Source organism: Ammodytes marinus (genome assembly GCF_949987685.1).
Source record: "Ammodytes marinus genome assembly, chromosome: 15".
NCBI classification, from domain to species: Eukaryota; Metazoa; Chordata; class Actinopteri; order Uranoscopiformes; family Ammodytidae; genus Ammodytes; species Ammodytes marinus.
The window spans coordinates 5,001-23,667 of record NC_137219.1 but is presented as its reverse complement, the minus strand read 5'-3'; positions in this window follow the sequence as shown (position 1 = coordinate 23,667).

The window sequence follows — 18,667 nt, the reverse complement described above, 5'->3', positions numbered from 1 at the left end:
AATATATACAATAAATGTACATATCTTCTGGTATTAAGTATGTATCTACTGCTGGTAGTTAGTACTATACTCAAGTTTTTTTCTCAATTGAGAACCAAAGGGCCAAACATCGCCTCTTATTGTTGGATGTATAGTTTTCGTGTTTATTTCAATTGAATTTTAGACACAATGTTGTATATAAATATATATATACTATAAAGAATCTGGTTTTAGTTGGTATATATTGTCTATGGTTGTTGTTTTGGACTGTAGGAGATGTGGACTTGTCCAGGAGAAGACCAAGAGCACCCTCTGGTGGATATCCCCTGGCGGAGCACTCCTACAACAACTAAAAGATCCGCCTGTCTGATATAAAGATTGGAGAGTTATTATCATCACTGAGAAGTGTATTTGACTGACTGTGTGTCATGGTCTATCTGAATCTAAATAACAGGTTACCTACATTCGTAGTGGATGGGGATATAGTGGAATGTGCAGTGGTTGGATCCCACAGACAAGATAATGGGCGTTATTTTGTGATTGAATTGCATTGTAAGATAGGTACTATGTTGTAGCTAAGTTACATTCTAGAATGAGCTCGACCCATTTCTCCACAGAATATAAATTGGGAGATGAATAGAGTCTCCACATGTAAAGGAAACCTATGGCAGATAAGAATTGAGTTCCAGCAAACAGGTGAATGGTTAGGGTTAGGGGAGTGTGTGGTGATGTTAAGGAGGTATAAACACATCATATATAACAAGGCATAGATAGACAGTACTAGGGGTAGGCGGCCCGACAGAAGAGGTCATGACAGGTCTCAAAATGGACGATCATCACGGGGAATGTGGCAAGATGTCAACAATATTGTCTCCACGTATTGCCCGATAGGGATTCATAATAGTGTAATGGACATATATGTATTTTCATACTAAACCAATCATATCCTCTCAATAAAGCATTCCCTTGTGAGAACCCACCACGAGCCCATAACTGCAAAAGCATACTAATTCCCTCCCACTGCTGAAAATACGATGGAAATGTATGTGCTAAACTCTGTATGTCCACAAAGTACACTGTACACCCAGTCACACGTCAAGCCTGTGAGGTCTAGACAAAATAAGATAATCTTGCTCATAGGCCCAGAAAAAAGATGGGATTGAATGTGATGGAAGTAACATTCTAGTGGTCATGTTGCTTAAAGTCAATATAACGATGGCGATTGTATAGTGATAGTGGTGATTTAAAGTGAAATTATGAACTAACTTCCAAGAGGGGAATGGAACCCTAAAATAGAAAGACAGCTGAGAGGCATGACATAATCCAAATGGGATGGCCCTCCATAACAGTAATTATACTCTTTAGGGCAATGGAGGTATTATAGTTCTAATACAAATATGACAGGTATATAGATTTCACGTGTAATGGTGATAATATTATAGTATAATAGTGTTTAGGGTCTAATTAGAGTTAAAACTCAAGGGTAAGGAGAGGGGGATAAAAACCTTGAATGGACAAAAAGGTTAAAAGGCATGACGTCATCCAACTAGGATACCCCTCTATGGCAGTAACGTAGGCCTTAAAGGCAATGGAGGTGTTATATTACCGATATACGTATGACAGGCATAAAATTTCACACTACCAATATGAAACCTGGATTCCTACGTGGGGTTAAACCAAGCAGGCTTTGTGGTGATGTTTGAGGACAAGTAGCGTCTCACGTAGCCAATGTTCGGCCTCAGAATCTCTGATGGACATGACGTTGGGGTCTGACGCCGCTGCCTTGATGGAGGACGCCAGTTTGGCAGTGATCGTGTCAATTATCTTGAGAATCGAAGACTCGCCGATGATGGAGATATGATGAATGGATCGGATCAATCTGCATATCGCTTTGGCCTTTGCCACGAAATCTGGATCATCTATGCCGTAAGATGAGGGCGTGGCCAAACTCTGGTCTCTCGGTGGTGGGTCGTCGGGCGGCGGTGACGTCACTGGTCCAGCTCCCCTGTATCCACGAGTCTGGGGGGGCGGCGTGGTCGGTGGACGAGTCCTGGGTGGTCTGGGTCTAGGGGGTGGGGTGCAAGGTTGCACTCTGGGAGGTGGTGAGGTTCGTCTCGGAGGTGCGGGGCGGCACGCAACCGGAGCCCGATGCCCAGCAGTGCGTGAGCCCGGATGTGGTCTGTGGCCTGACCCGTCTCCACTGGTCGCAAACACTGGGCGACCGCGGCCCCTCCCCTCATTTTGGTAATGGTAATCTTCCTCCTCACTGCTCGGTGATAGTTGGTCTTCGTCATAATAGTCATCATACCTGGATCTAGGTTGACGTTCGGCTCTGGGATCTAGCCACAGCGCAGGTCCACGCCCACGGCTTGGGCAGTCACACCTGGCCCCGGAGCATTCCGGTGAAGGGCAGAACCCCAGAGGGCCCCATCCGACAACTGGCGCGTAAAATGGCGCCCGTCTGGCCCTATGGGCGTCGCCATTTTGGTAAAAATGGCGGACCTCGTGGCTCCTCGGCGCGTAAAGTTCAGCACGGTTGGAGTAAAAGGATTTATTTCGGTTCCTACCAGCTCTATTGCACGGGCCATTGGTCCAGCGATACGGGTAGCAATGTTCATCCATAACGTAACAGGTTTCCTTCTCAATAGTACTTCTTGGTTCGTTAGAGAAAAAGGGGGGAGTGTTGAAAAAATTCGATAAAAACTGGAAAATGATGTTAATCAAATAGATTTGTTTATTTATAGTTGCAGTTAACGGCGGGACGTTTCGGTTACAAAAAAACCTTCATCAGCCTAGCAATCTTGAGAAAGTACCTGTACGAGCGCTAATTGGTGTGCTTCCAGCATGAAGACCAGAGTGAAAGAGGGAGATGAAGGCGGGGGTTGGGCGGATATACCTTTCACCCCGTGACCTCTAAAGTTGGCGATATCCCGGACGAATTAAAAGTAAAGAAATAAAATTTCCCAAGGGGAAAGGGATTAGAAAAATGTCTAGACCCCAGAGGGGGGCGCAGACCTAAAAAATAAAATTATATTAAACTGGATATAAACTAATTGTAAAAAATTGGACCGGAAATGGTTGCATTCAGGGGCCCTCGGAAATTTGAAGAAAAGGTGGTTTGAGCCGGTGAATGGTTGCATTCAGGGACTCCAGGAGTCCAGAAGCTCCTGCGTGAATAATGGAAGCCAATAGTGGGGAAAATGAAGACTATATGAGTGAAATGGATGGATGTGAATTTAGGATTAGGCATAAGGCCCGAATGGTTAGGTTTAGAGTAAGGGGAAGGGAAGGTGTTAACCTCCACTAATAAATAATAATAATAACAATCTAATTGGGGGGTCTGTGACTTAGGATTAGGCACGTAGGGATACTGTGCACCAATACAAAAATTGCCACGTCAATGGACTATATTGGACCCGTGGCCGATGTGGACCATAGCGGGTAGAGGGTGATCATCATGGATATCGTGAGTGGTGACATGCTTCGTACAGGCCTTTCAGAAACATCATTTTCCTATAGTCATATGTAAGCATATTATGCATTTACACAGTAGGTATACGTGATAGATATTGAAATAAATATAACTATGTCCCAATGTCATGTAGGTGGTGATACTTTACATGAGATGGACATGCAAAATAGAACAAAAAGAAATAAAAATAACTTTAGATAGCGGTGGTGGACACCAGAGTGTTACCTCAATATATAGGAACATATATCACACAGTTATATCACGATGACATGTATGGTAATAATACTTGACATGAAAAGGATGTGGAAAACTGAACAAAATGAAAAAAAATTAACTTCAAATATAGAGAGGTGACAATGGCAGTGTACAGCCCATCTACATATGTTACTATATCCCAATGTCATGCACGATGGTAATCCTTTACATGAGATGGATATGTGAAATAGAACAAAGAAAAACAAAATTAACTTTGGATTAGTGGTGGTGGACACAAGAGTGTTACCTGAATATATAGAAACATATATTACATAGCTATATCCCAATGACATGTATGGTAATGATACTTTACATGAGATGGAGATGGAAAACTGAAAAAAGAGAAATAAAACAAACTTGAGATATAGAAAGGTAGATGTGACAGTGATCGCTCAATCTATGTGTCTGACTATATCTCAATGACACGTACGGTGGTAATACTGTACATGCAATGGACATGGAAAAGTGAAAAAAGAGAAATAAAAGTAACTTCAGGTTTGAGGTGGTAGACACAAAAGTGTTCCCTCGTAACCAACATGACTAAGACACTACCCGGGGAGACCGCCGGATAATGTCACTCGATGTGGAAATAAATATTATGACAAAACATAAAAACAGCACTGACGGGGTTAGGTTAAGAGAGGACAGCAGACAGTCAAAGACTGCCCACTGGTTAGTGTACTCGCTAATATCTATGTATGTAATGATATCTATCTCCTATCAAGGCCTGGTGGTATTAGAGTAGAAGGTAATTGTGATATTGTTATTTATTATATAATGATTTAATAGGTATTATATTATATTAATTGTTTTGTTCTTATGGTATTTGTAAATATATACAATAAATGTACATATCTTCTGGTATTAAGTATGTATCTACTGCTGGTAGTTAGTACTATACTCAAGTTTTTTTCTCAATTGAGAACCAAAGGGCCAAACATCGCCTCTTATTGTTGGATGTATAGTTTTCGTGTTTATTTCAATTGAATTTTAGACACAATGTTGTATATAAATATATATATACTATAAAGAATCTGGTTTTAGTTGGTATATATTGTCTATGGTTGTTGTTTTGGACTGTAGGAGATGTGGACTTGTCCAGGAGAAGACCAAGAGCACCCTCTGGTGGATATCCCCTGGCGGAGCACTCCTACAACAACTAAAAGATCCGCCTGTCTGATATAAAGATTGGAGAGTTATTATCATCACTGAGAAGTGTATTTGACTGACTGTGTGTCATGGTCTATCTGAATCTAAATAACAGGTTACCTACATTCGTAGTGGATGGGGATATAGTGGAATGTGCAGTGGTTGGATCCCACAGACAAGATAATGGGCGTTATTTTGTGATTGAATTGCATTGTAAGATAGGTACTATGTTGTAGCTAAGTTACATTCTAGAATGAGCTCGACCCATTTCTCCACAGAATATAAATTGGGAGATGAATAGAGTCTCCACATGTAAAGGAAACCTATGGCAGATAAGAATTGAGTTCCAGCAAACAGGTGAATGGTTAGGGTTAGGGGAGTGTGTGGTGATGTTAAGGAGGTATAAACACATCATATATAACAAGGCATAGATAGACAGTACTAGGGGTAGGCGGCCCGACAGAAGAGGTCATGACAGGTCTCAAAATGGACGATCATCACGGGGAATGTGGCAAGATGTCAACAATATTGTCTCCACGTATTGCCCGATAGGGATTCATAATAGTGTAATGGACATATATGTATTTTCATACTAAACCAATCATATCCTCTCAATAAAGCATTCCCTTGTGAGAACCCACCACGAGCCCATAACTGCAAAAGCATACTAATTCCCTCCCACTGCTGAAAATACGATGGAAATGTATGTGCTAAACTCTGTATGTCCACAAAGTACACTGTACACCCAGTCACACGTCAAGCCTGTGAGGTCTAGACAAAATAAGATAATCTTGCTCATAGGCCCAGAAAAAAGATGGGATTGAATGTGATGGAAGTAACATTCTAGTGGTCATGTTGCTTAAAGTCAATATAACGATGGCGATTGTATAGTGATAGTGGTGATTTAAAGTGAAATTATGAACTAACTTCCAAGAGGGGAATGGAACCCTAAAATAGAAAGACAGCTGAGAGGCATGACATAATCCAAATGGGATGGCCCTCCATAACAGTAATTATACTCTTTAGGGCAATGGAGGTATTATAGTTCTAATACAAATATGACAGGTATATAGATTTCACGTGTAATGGTGATAATATTATAGTATAATAGTGTTTAGGGTCTAATTAGAGTTAAAACTCAAGGGTAAGGAGAGGGGGATAAAAACCTTGAATGGACAAAAAGGTTAAAAGGCATGACGTCATCCAACTAGGATACCCCTCTATGGCAGTAACGTAGGCCTTAAAGGCAATGGAGGTGTTATATTACCGATATACGTATGACAGGCATAAAATTTCACACTACCAATATGAAACCTGGATTCCTACGTGGGGTTAAACCAAGCAGGCTTTGTGGTGATGTTTGAGGACAAGTAGCGTCTCACGTAGCCAATGTTCGGCCTCAGAATCTCTGATGGACATGACGTTGGGGTCTGACGCCGCTGCCTTGATGGAGGACGCCAGTTTGGCAGTGATCGTGTCAATTATCTTGAGAATCGAAGACTCGCCGATGATGGAGATATGATGAATGGATCGGATCAATCTGCATATCGCTTTGGCCTTTGCCACGAAATCTGGATCATCTATGCCGTAAGATGAGGGCGTGGCCAAACTCTGGTCTCTCGGTGGTGGGTCGTCGGGCGGCGGTGACGTCACTGGTCCAGCTCCCCTGTATCCACGAGTCTGGGGGGGCGGCGTGGTCGGTGGACGAGTCCTGGGTGGTCTGGGTCTAGGGGGTGGGGTGCAAGGTTGCACTCTGGGAGGTGGTGAGGTTCGTCTCGGAGGTGCGGGGCGGCACGCAACCGGAGCCCGATGCCCAGCAGTGCGTGAGCCCGGATGTGGTCTGTGGCCTGACCCGTCTCCACTGGTCGCAAACACTGGGCGACCGCGGCCCCTCCCCTCATTTTGGTAATGGTAATCTTCCTCCTCACTGCTCGGTGATAGTTGGTCTTCGTCATAATAGTCATCATACCTGGATCTAGGTTGACGTTCGGCTCTGGGATCTAGCCACAGCGCAGGTCCACGCCCACGGCTTGGGCAGTCACACCTGGCCCCGGAGCATTCCGGTGAAGGGCAGAACCCCAGAGGGCCCCATCCGACAACTGGCGCGTAAAATGGCGCCCGTCTGGCCCTATGGGCGTCGCCATTTTGGTAAAAATGGCGGACCTCGTGGCTCCTCGGCGCGTAAAGTTCAGCACGGTTGGAGTAAAAGGATTTATTTCGGTTCCTACCAGCTCTATTGCACGGGCCATTGGTCCAGCGATACGGGTAGCAATGTTCATCCATAACGTAACAGGTTTCCTTCTCAATAGTACTTCTTGGTTCGTTAGAGAAAAAGGGGGGAGTGTTGAAAAAATTCGATAAAAACTGGAAAATGATGTTAATCAAATAGATTTGTTTATTTATAGTTGCAGTTAACGGCGGGACGTTTCGGTTACAAAAAAACCTTCATCAGCCTAGCAATCTTGAGAAAGTACCTGTACGAGCGCTAATTGGTGTGCTTCCAGCATGAAGACCAGAGTGAAAGAGGGAGATGAAGGCGGGGGTTGGGCGGATATACCTTTCACCCCGTGACCTCTAAAGTTGGCGATATCCCGGACGAATTAAAAGTAAAGAAATAAAATTTCCCAAGGGGAAAGGGATTAGAAAAATGTCTAGACCCCAGAGGGGGGCGCAGACCTAAAAAATAAAATTATATTAAACTGGATATAAACTAATTGTAAAAAATTGGACCGGAAATGGTTGCATTCAGGGGCCCTCGGAAATTTGAAGAAAAGGTGGTTTGAGCCGGTGAATGGTTGCATTCAGGGACTCCAGGAGTCCAGAAGCTCCTGCGTGAATAATGGAAGCCAATAGTGGGGAAAATGAAGACTATATGAGTGAAATGGATGGATGTGAATTTAGGATTAGGCATAAGGCCCGAATGGTTAGGTTTAGAGTAAGGGGAAGGGAAGGTGTTAACCTCCACTAATAAATAATAATAATAACAATCTAATTGGGGGGTCTGTGACTTAGGATTAGGCACGTAGGGATACTGTGCACCAATACAAAAATTGCCACGTCAATGGACTATATTGGACCCGTGGCCGATGTGGACCATAGCGGGTAGAGGGTGATCATCATGGATATCGTGAGTGGTGACATGCTTCGTACAGGCCTTTCAGAAACATCATTTTCCTATAGTCATATGTAAGCATATTATGCATTTACACAGTAGGTATACGTGATAGATATTGAAATAAATATAACTATGTCCCAATGTCATGTAGGTGGTGATACTTTACATGAGATGGACATGCAAAATAGAACAAAAAGAAATAAAAATAACTTTAGATAGCGGTGGTGGACACCAGAGTGTTACCTCAATATATAGGAACATATATCACACAGTTATATCACGATGACATGTATGGTAATAATACTTGACATGAAAAGGATGTGGAAAACTGAACAAAATGAAAAAAAATTAACTTCAAATATAGAGAGGTGACAATGGCAGTGTACAGCCCATCTACATATGTTACTATATCCCAATGTCATGCACGATGGTAATCCTTTACATGAGATGGATATGTGAAATAGAACAAAGAAAAACAAAATTAACTTTGGATTAGTGGTGGTGGACACAAGAGTGTTACCTGAATATATAGAAACATATATTACATAGCTATATCCCAATGACATGTATGGTAATGATACTTTACATGAGATGGAGATGGAAAACTGAAAAAAGAGAAATAAAACAAACTTGAGATATAGAAAGGTAGATGTGACAGTGATCGCTCAATCTATGTGTCTGACTATATCTCAATGACACGTACGGTGGTAATACTGTACATGCAATGGACATGGAAAAGTGAAAAAAGAGAAATAAAAGTAACTTCAGGTTTGAGGTGGTAGACACAAAAGTGTTCCCTCGTAACCAACATGACTAAGACACTACCCGGGGAGACCGCCGGATAATGTCACTCGATGTGGAAATAAATATTATGACAAAACATAAAAACAGCACTGACGGGGTTAGGTTAAGAGAGGACAGCAGACAGTCAAAGACTGCCCACTGGTTAGTGTACTCGCTAATATCTATGTATGTAATGATATCTATCTCCTATCAAGGCCTGGTGGTATTAGAGTAGAAGGTAATTGTGATATTGTTATTTATTATATAATGATTTAATAGGTATTATATTATATTAATTGTTTTGTTCTTATGGTATTTGTAAATATATACAATAAATGTACATATCTTCTGGTATTAAGTATGTATCTACTGCTGGTAGTTAGTACTATACTCAAGTTTTTTTCTCAATTGAGAACCAAAGGGCCAAACATCGCCTCTTATTGTTGGATGTATAGTTTTCGTGTTTATTTCAATTGGATTTTAGACACAATGTTGTATATAAATATATATATACTATAAAGAATCTGGTTTTAGTTGGTATATATTGTCTATGGTTGTTGTTTTGGACTGTAGGAGATGTGGACTTGTCCAGGAGAAGACCAAGAGCACCCTCTGGTGGATATCCCCTGGCGGAGCACTCCTACAACAACTAAAAGATCCGCCTGTCTGATATAAAGATTGGAGAGTTATTATCATCACTGAGAAGTGTATTTGACTGACTGTGTGTCATGGTCTATCTGAATCTAAATAACAGGTTACCTACATTCGTAGTGGATGGGGATATAGTGGAATGTGCAGTGGTTGGATCCCACAGACAAGATAATGGGCGTTATTTTGTGATTGAATTGCATTGTAAGATAGGTACTATGTTGTAGCTAAGTTACATTCTAGAATGAGCTCGACCCATTTCTCCACAGAATATAAATTGGGAGATGAATAGAGTCTCCACATGTAAAGGAAACCTATGGCAGATAAGAATTGAGTTCCAGCAAACAGGTGAATGGTTAGGGTTAGGGGAGTGTGTGGTGATGTTAAGGAGGTATAAACACATCATATATAACAAGGCATAGATAGACAGTACTAGGGGTAGGCGGCCCGACAGAAGAGGTCATGACAGGTCTCAAAATGGACGATCATCACGGGGAATGTGGCAAGATGTCAACAATATTGTCTCCACGTATTGCCCGATAGGGATTCATAATAGTGTAATGGACATATATGTATTTTCATACTAAACCAATCATATCCTCTCAATAAAGCATTCCCTTGTGAGAACCCACCACGAGCCCATAACTGCAAAAGCATACTAATTCCCTCCCACTGCTGAAAATACGATGGAAATGTATGTGCTAAACTCTGTATGTCCACAAAGTACACTGTACACCCAGTCACACGTCAAGCCTGTGAGGTCTAGACAAAATAAGATAATCTTGCTCATAGGCCCAGAAAAAAGATGGGATTGAATGTGATGGAAGTAACATTCTAGTGGTCATGTTGCTTAAAGTCAATATAACGATGGCGATTGTATAGTGATAGTGGTGATTTAAAGTGAAATTATGAACTAACTTCCAAGAGGGGAATGGAACCCTAAAATAGAAAGACAGCTGAGAGGCATGACATAATCCAAATGGGATGGCCCTCCATAACAGTAATTATACTCTTTAGGGCAATGGAGGTATTATAGTTCTAATACAAATATGACAGGTATATAGATTTCACGTGTAATGGTGATAATATTATAGTATAATAGTGTTTAGGGTCTAATTAGAGTTAAAACTCAAGGGTAAGGAGAGGGGGATAAAAACCTTGAATGGACAAAAAGGTTAAAAGGCATGACGTCATCCAACTAGGATACCCCTCTATGGCAGTAACGTAGGCCTTAAAGGCAATGGAGGTGTTATATTACCGATATACGTATGACAGGCATAAAATTTCACACTACCAATATGAAACCTGGATTCCTACGTGGGGTTAAACCAAGCAGGCTTTGTGGTGATGTTTGAGGACAAGTAGCGTCTCACGTAGCCAATGTTCGGCCTCAGAATCTCTGATGGACATGACGTTGGGGTCTGACGCCGCTGCCTTGATGGAGGACGCCAGTTTGGCAGTGATCGTGTCAATTATCTTGAGAATCGAAGACTCGCCGATGATGGAGATATGATGAATGGATCGGATCAATCTGCATATCGCTTTGGCCTTTGCCACGAAATCTGGATCATCTATGCCGTAAGATGAGGGCGTGGCCAAACTCTGGTCTCTCGGTGGTGGGTCGTCGGGCGGCGGTGACGTCACTGGTCCAGCTCCCCTGTATCCACGAGTCTGGGGGGGCGGCGTGGTCGGTGGACGAGTCCTGGGTGGTCTGGGTCTAGGGGGTGGGGTGCAAGGTTGCACTCTGGGAGGTGGTGAGGTTCGTCTCGGAGGTGCGGGGCGGCACGCAACCGGAGCCCGATGCCCAGCAGTGCGTGAGCCCGGATGTGGTCTGTGGCCTGACCCGTCTCCACTGGTCGCAAACACTGGGCGACCGCGGCCCCTCCCCTCATTTTGGTAATGGTAATCTTCCTCCTCACTGCTCGGTGATAGTTGGTCTTCGTCATAATAGTCATCATACCTGGATCTAGGTTGACGTTCGGCTCTGGGATCTAGCCACAGCGCAGGTCCACGCCCACGGCTTGGGCAGTCACACCTGGCCCCGGAGCATTCCGGTGAAGGGCAGAACCCCAGAGGGCCCCATCCGACAACTGGCGCGTAAAATGGCGCCCGTCTGGCCCTATGGGCGTCGCCATTTTGGTAAAAATGGCGGACCTCGTGGCTCCTCGGCGCGTAAAGTTCAGCACGGTTGGAGTAAAAGGATTTATTTCGGTTCCTACCAGCTCTATTGCACGGGCCATTGGTCCAGCGATACGGGTAGCAATGTTCATCCATAACGTAACAGGTTTCCTTCTCAATAGTACTTCTTGGTTCGTTAGAGAAAAAGGGGGGAGTGTTGAAAAAATTCGATAAAAACTGGAAAATGATGTTAATCAAATAGATTTGTTTATTTATAGTTGCAGTTAACGGCGGGACGTTTCGGTTACAAAAAAACCTTCATCAGCCTAGCAATCTTGAGAAAGTACCTGTACGAGCGCTAATTGGTGTGCTTCCAGCATGAAGACCAGAGTGAAAGAGGGAGATGAAGGCGGGGGTTGGGCGGATATACCTTTCACCCCGTGACCTCTAAAGTTGGCGATATCCCGGACGAATTAAAAGTAAAGAAATAAAATTTCCCAAGGGGAAAGGGATTAGAAAAATGTCTAGACCCCAGAGGGGGGCGCAGACCTAAAAAATAAAATTATATTAAACTGGATATAAACTAATTGTAAAAAATTGGACCGGAAATGGTTGCATTCAGGGGCCCTCGGAAATTTGAAGAAAAGGTGGTTTGAGCCGGTGAATGGTTGCATTCAGGGACTCCAGGAGTCCAGAAGCTCCTGCGTGAATAATGGAAGCCAATAGTGGGGAAAATGAAGACTATATGAGTGAAATGGATGGATGTGAATTTAGGATTAGGCATAAGGCCCGAATGGTTAGGTTTAGAGTAAGGGGAAGGGAAGGTGTTAACCTCCACTAATAAATAATAATAATAACAATCTAATTGGGGGGTCTGTGACTTAGGATTAGGCACGTAGGGATACTGTGCACCAATACAAAAATTGCCACGTCAATGGACTATATTGGACCCGTGGCCGATGTGGACCATAGCGGGTAGAGGGTGATCATCATGGATATCGTGAGTGGTGACATGCTTCGTACAGGCCTTTCAGAAACATCATTTTCCTATAGTCATATGTAAGCATATTATGCATTTACACAGTAGGTATACGTGATAGATATTGAAATAAATATAACTATGTCCCAATGTCATGTAGGTGGTGATACTTTACATGAGATGGACATGCAAAATAGAACAAAAAGAAATAAAAATAACTTTAGATAGCGGTGGTGGACACCAGAGTGTTACCTCAATATATAGGAACATATATCACACAGTTATATCACGATGACATGTATGGTAATAATACTTGACATGAAAAGGATGTGGAAAACTGAACAAAATGAAAAAAAATTAACTTCAAATATAGAGAGGTGACAATGGCAGTGTACAGCCCATCTACATATGTTACTATATCCCAATGTCATGCACGATGGTAATCCTTTACATGAGATGGATATGTGAAATAGAACAAAGAAAAACAAAATTAACTTTGGATTAGTGGTGGTGGACACAAGAGTGTTACCTGAATATATAGAAACATATATTACATAGCTATATCCCAATGACATGTATGGTAATGATACTTTACATGAGATGGAGATGGAAAACTGAAAAAAGAGAAATAAAACAAACTTGAGATATAGAAAGGTAGATGTGACAGTGATCGCTCAATCTATGTGTCTGACTATATCTCAATGACACGTACGGTGGTAATACTGTACATGCAATGGACATGGAAAAGTGAAAAAAGAGAAATAAAAGTAACTTCAGGTTTGAGGTGGTAGACACAAAAGTGTTCCCTCGTAACCAACATGACTAAGACACTACCCGGGGAGACCGCCGGATAATGTCACTCGATGTGGAAATAAATATTATGACAAAACATAAAAACAGCACTGACGGGGTTAGGTTAAGAGAGGACAGCAGACAGTCAAAGACTGCCCACTGGTTAGTGTACTCGCTAATATCTATGTATGTAATGATATCTATCTCCTATCAAGGCCTGGTGGTATTAGAGTAGAAGGTAATTGTGATATTGTTATTTATTATATAATGATTTAATAGGTATTATATTATATTAATTGTTTTGTTCTTATGGTATTTGTAAATATATACAATAAATGTACATATCTTCTGGTATTAAGTATGTATCTACTGCTGGTAGTTAGTACTATACTCAAGTTTTTTTCTCAATTGAGAACCAAAGGGCCAAACATCGCCTCTTATTGTTGGATGTATAGTTTTCGTGTTTATTTCAATTGAATTTTAGACACAATGTTGTATATAAATATATATATACTATAAAGAATCTGGTTTTAGTTGGTATATATTGTCTATGGTTGTTGTTTTGGACTGTAGGAGATGTGGACTTGTCCAGGAGAAGACCAAGAGCACCCTCTGGTGGATATCCCCTGGCGGAGCACTCCTACAACAACTAAAAGATCCGCCTGTCTGATATAAAGATTGGAGAGTTATTATCATCACTGAGAAGTGTATTTGACTGACTGTGTGTCATGGTCTATCTGAATCTAAATAACAGGTTACCTACATTCGTAGTGGATGGGGATATAGTGGAATGTGCAGTGGTTGGATCCCACAGACAAGATAATGGGCGTTATTTTGTGATTGAATTGCATTGTAAGATAGGTACTATGTTGTAGCTAAGTTACATTCTAGAATGAGCTCGACCAATTTCTCCACAGAATATAAATTGGGAGATGAATAGAGTCTCCACATGTAAAGGAAACCTATGGCAGATAAGAATTGAGTTCCAGCAAACAGGTGAATGGTTAGGGTTAGGGGAGTGTGTGGTGATGTTAAGGAGGTATAAACACATCATATATAACAAGGCATAGATAGACAGTACTAGGGGTAGGCGGCCCGACAGAAGAGGTCATGACAGGTCTCAAAATGGACGATCATCACGGGGAATGTGGCAAGATGTCAACAATATTGTCTCCACGTATTGCCCGATAGGGATTCATAATAGTGTAATGGACATATATGTATTTTCATACTAAACCAATCATATCCTCTCAATAAAGCATTCCCTTGTGAGAACCCACCACGAGCCCATAACTGCAAAAGCATACTAATTCCCTCCCACTGCTGAAAATACGATGGAAATGTATGTGCTAAACTCTGTATGTCCACAAAGTACACTGTACACCCAGTCACACGTCAAGCCTGTGAGGTCTAGACAAAATAAGATAATCTTGCTCATAGGCCCAGAAAAAAGATGGGATTGAATGTGATGGAAGTAACATTCTAGTGGTCATGTTGCTTAAAGTCAATATAACGATGGCGATTGTATAGTGATAGTGGTGATTTAAAGTGAAATTATGAACTAACTTCCAAGAGGGGAATGGAACCCTAAAATAGAAAGACAGCTGAGAGGCATGACATAATCCAAATGGGATGGCCCTCCATAACAGTAATTATACTCTTTAGGGCAATGGAGGTATTATAGTTCTAATACAAATATGACAGGTATATAGATTTCACGTGTAATGGTGATAATATTATAGTATAATAGTGTTTAGGGTCTAATTAGAGTTAAAACTCAAGGGTAAGGAGAGGGGGATAAAAACCTTGAATGGACAAAAAGGTTAAAAGGCATGACGTCATCCAACTAGGATACCCCTCTATGGCAGTAACGTAGGCCTTAAAGGCAATGGAGGTGTTATATTACCGATATACGTATGACAGGCATAGGGTTAGGGTTAGGGTTAGGGTTAGGGTTAGGGTTAGGGTTAGGGTTAGGGTTAGGGTTAGGGTTAGGGTTAGGGTTAGGGTTAGGGTTAGGGTTAGGGTTAGGGTTAGGGTTAGGGTTAGAGGGTTAGGGTTAGGGTTAGGGTTAGGGTTAGGGTTAGGGTTAGGGTTAGGGTTAGGGTTAGGGTTAGGGTTAGGGTTAGGGTTAGGGTTAGGGTTAGGGTTAGGGTTAGGGTTAGGGTTAGGGTTAGGGTTAGGGTTAGGGTTAGGTTATAGGGATAAATACGTCCTTCGAGGGGCCCCTCAAGAATGTTTTTGCCAATAACTCCGGATAGGAATGCCCTATCATCATGGAACCAAGTTCCTTGGATTCCTTGGCCCCAGACCTTTCCAATGGTGTGTCGTTTGACCCCGTGGAACCTTGGGAAATGTTCAAAATCTTAGTTTGAAACTTTAAAATGGCCATATCTCCGGAACAGTAAGTCGTAGAGACTTGATTTCAACTCTGGCGTGTTCAGCGACCCCAAATTAGGTCTGACGCCACCCACTTTCAAGTCTCTAGGACCTACGGTTCTGGAGTTATAAGTGAAAACGTCGGCCCAATGGGAATGAATGGGCGTCATTGAAAATATCTCTAAGTGTTGAGTCCAAAAAAAAAAAGTTCCCCCAGGAAGTGTCTAGGAGCACGTTTCAGGCCATTTTGAGTGGTCTGGTAATGGTCTGTGGTGAAGTTTTTTAAAAACCCCATTCTTGAGGGGCCCCTCAAGAATGTTTTTGCCAATAACTCCGGATAGGAATGCCCTATCATCATGCAACCAAGTTCCTTGGATTCCTTGGCCCCAGACCTTTCCAATGGTGTGTCGTTTGACCCCGTGGAACTTTGGGAAATTTTCAAAATCTTAGTTTGAAACTTTAAAATGGCCATATCTCCGGAACGGTAAGTCGTAGAGACTCGGGGACAACTCCAGTGTGTTCAGCGTTGCCAAATTATGTCTGATGGAACTTGGTTTCAAGTCTCTAGGACCTACGGTTCTGGAGTTATAAGCGAAAACATCGGCCCAATGGGAATGAATGGGCGTCATTGAAAATATCTCCAAGTGTTGTTTCCAAAAAAAAAAAGTTCCCCCAGGAAGTGTCTAGGAGCACGTTTCAGGCCATTTTGAGTGGTCTGGTAATGGTCTGTGGTAAAGTTTTTTAAAAACCCTATGTAAAAGTTGGAATCTGAATGTGGAATGTGGAAGTTAGCACAGGTTATTAAGGTAAGCAGAGGTAAGGAAGGTAAGAAAATGGACTCTTTGGTCTGGCCCCTGGGAGCCCCACTGCAAATATGCAGTGGGGCTCCCAGGGGCACGCAAGCCCTCACGCCACGTCAAGGCAGAGTCCATGTGAGGGGATTTTTTTTTTTTTTTTTTTTTTTTTTTTTAATGAACTGTGTACAATAAATCAGTAATGTGCCAATAAATGTGTGTAAGTGTCATGGATGTAGTGTGTGCATATGTCAATAAGTTTGTTTGTGAGTGTGTGTGTGTGTGTGTGTGTGTGTGTGGGTGCAAGGCAAAATACCTAAACACTGGAGAGTATGTTTCCCCTTTTTTTCTCAAATCCCTTAAAGCTCCTCACCTCCACCTTGTGGCTCTGGCAGGACTGCACATACAAGCCATAGGCCTGTCTGTGAGTCAAGGCCTTGTCTAGCGGTATCAGGCTCAGCTGCAAGCTGGACCACTTGGCCCTATAGGCAGAGGTGATAGGCTGAACTAGGGAGACCGATTTAACTGCCACCGGTTCGGGAGGGACATCCTCAACCTGAAACAGATCAGGCACCTGCTCAGGGTCCTTGAGCTCCCGGACAGGGAGTTTAGGACCCTGTTTGGCAGAGAAGGGACACTTGTCCTGCCTGAATTTAATGGCAGCATGGAGCTTGAAGAGGCGGAACTCCCTGTAATTTTCAAGGAGCTCCCTGCTGAGAATGCAGAACTTCTGCAGCTCCCGCTGGGACGTGGCAAGGGAGTCAAGCAGATCCATTAGAGGTTTGTAGTCAACAAACTCCCCATTCATCCTCAATGCTATGCAGGACACAAATGTTAGGATTGAAAGCCTCTGTTGTCCAGTGTGGCCTGCAGGCAGACGGTGGTCCACACTGGCAAGCCAGGGCATGCCATAAAGACGGAACCTCTCCAGCTTTGTCCCATAGCAAAGGCCCATGTCCTCAATTTCATTTGCCACTTTGGTGACCAAGGTGGCCAATTTAGCCTCCTTGGTTGGAGAGGTGGCCAATGACTGGACGGCATGGTACCTGTTTGGCACCACACTCACCCTCTGATTCCTTGCTCCAGTGAGGAAGCGCAGCACCGGGAAAAAATTTGGCTGATATGTCATCAAGCCTTTCAATAAAAGGTCGGCGACATCCATGTTAGCGTTCTCCAAAAGGACCCTTGCCCTTCCAAATGTGTGGGGGAAGGGGAACTTGGCCCTGGCCAGCTCCCCTGCCAGGCTTTCAAAAGAATGACTCCCCACCAGGAGGAGACCTTCAGGCAGTTTCTCACTTTTGAGGGTGGCAACTGGCACACCACCCAGGGAATCTGAATAAAGGTCCCCTAGGATGAGGTGGACCAGTTGCTCCCCCAGTACGGCAGGAGCTGCCTCGAACAGGTCAGTGATGGGGAACATCCTTCCCACCCTCTTCAAAAGTTGCGGATTCTTGGTCCACATTTTAAAATCGGGAGGACAGTCCCCCACTGCCGCGCTATTGTGTGGGCCCAACCCCAGGAAGCCTCGCTGATGGGTCAGGCTCTTCGGACTGACTGTGCATGTCCCCAGAGGAACACTGTACTGGTGGCTCACAGGTGTCAGTGGGTGCCCATAGATCAGCTCCTCAAAGGCAATCTCCAGCTGGAAGGCCTTCCAGGAGGCATAAGAGCCCCCCTTGCCTGCAGACTCAATGTAGATGTCCATGAGCTCAGACGCAATGTAATCAAGGCAGTCCTTGATTACCTGTGTCAGGCTCAGGTCCTGAGAGTCCATTATGGGTAGGGCAACGGGATATGTCTCCAGGAGAGACTGGAGGGCCACCTCATTGAAAAAATCCTCTGCCCTGAGTGTGGCAGGTATACCCCAGGACTCATCAAGGTAGGTGACCGCCTCCAGTCTCATCGAGAGTTGGCCTAGCATTTTTCTGCTGCAGTCCTGCACGTGCTCAATGTAATCTGCGGCAGCCCTGTCCAAGGAGGCTTTGCTTTGGAAGTGTTGGAGGCCACAGAGCACAACACTGCCCGTGACCGGATGGTGGTGAATTGGTGCAGTGTGGCAGTGAGGTGAGTCCGTGTAGAGCTGGACAAATCGCAGAGGAGCCCGGTGCAAGACCTGCAACAGAGGGTGCTTGAGGTCCAGGCTGTGGGTTAGGGTTAGGGTTAGGGTTAGGGTTAGGGTTAGGGTTAGGGTTAGGGTTAGGGTT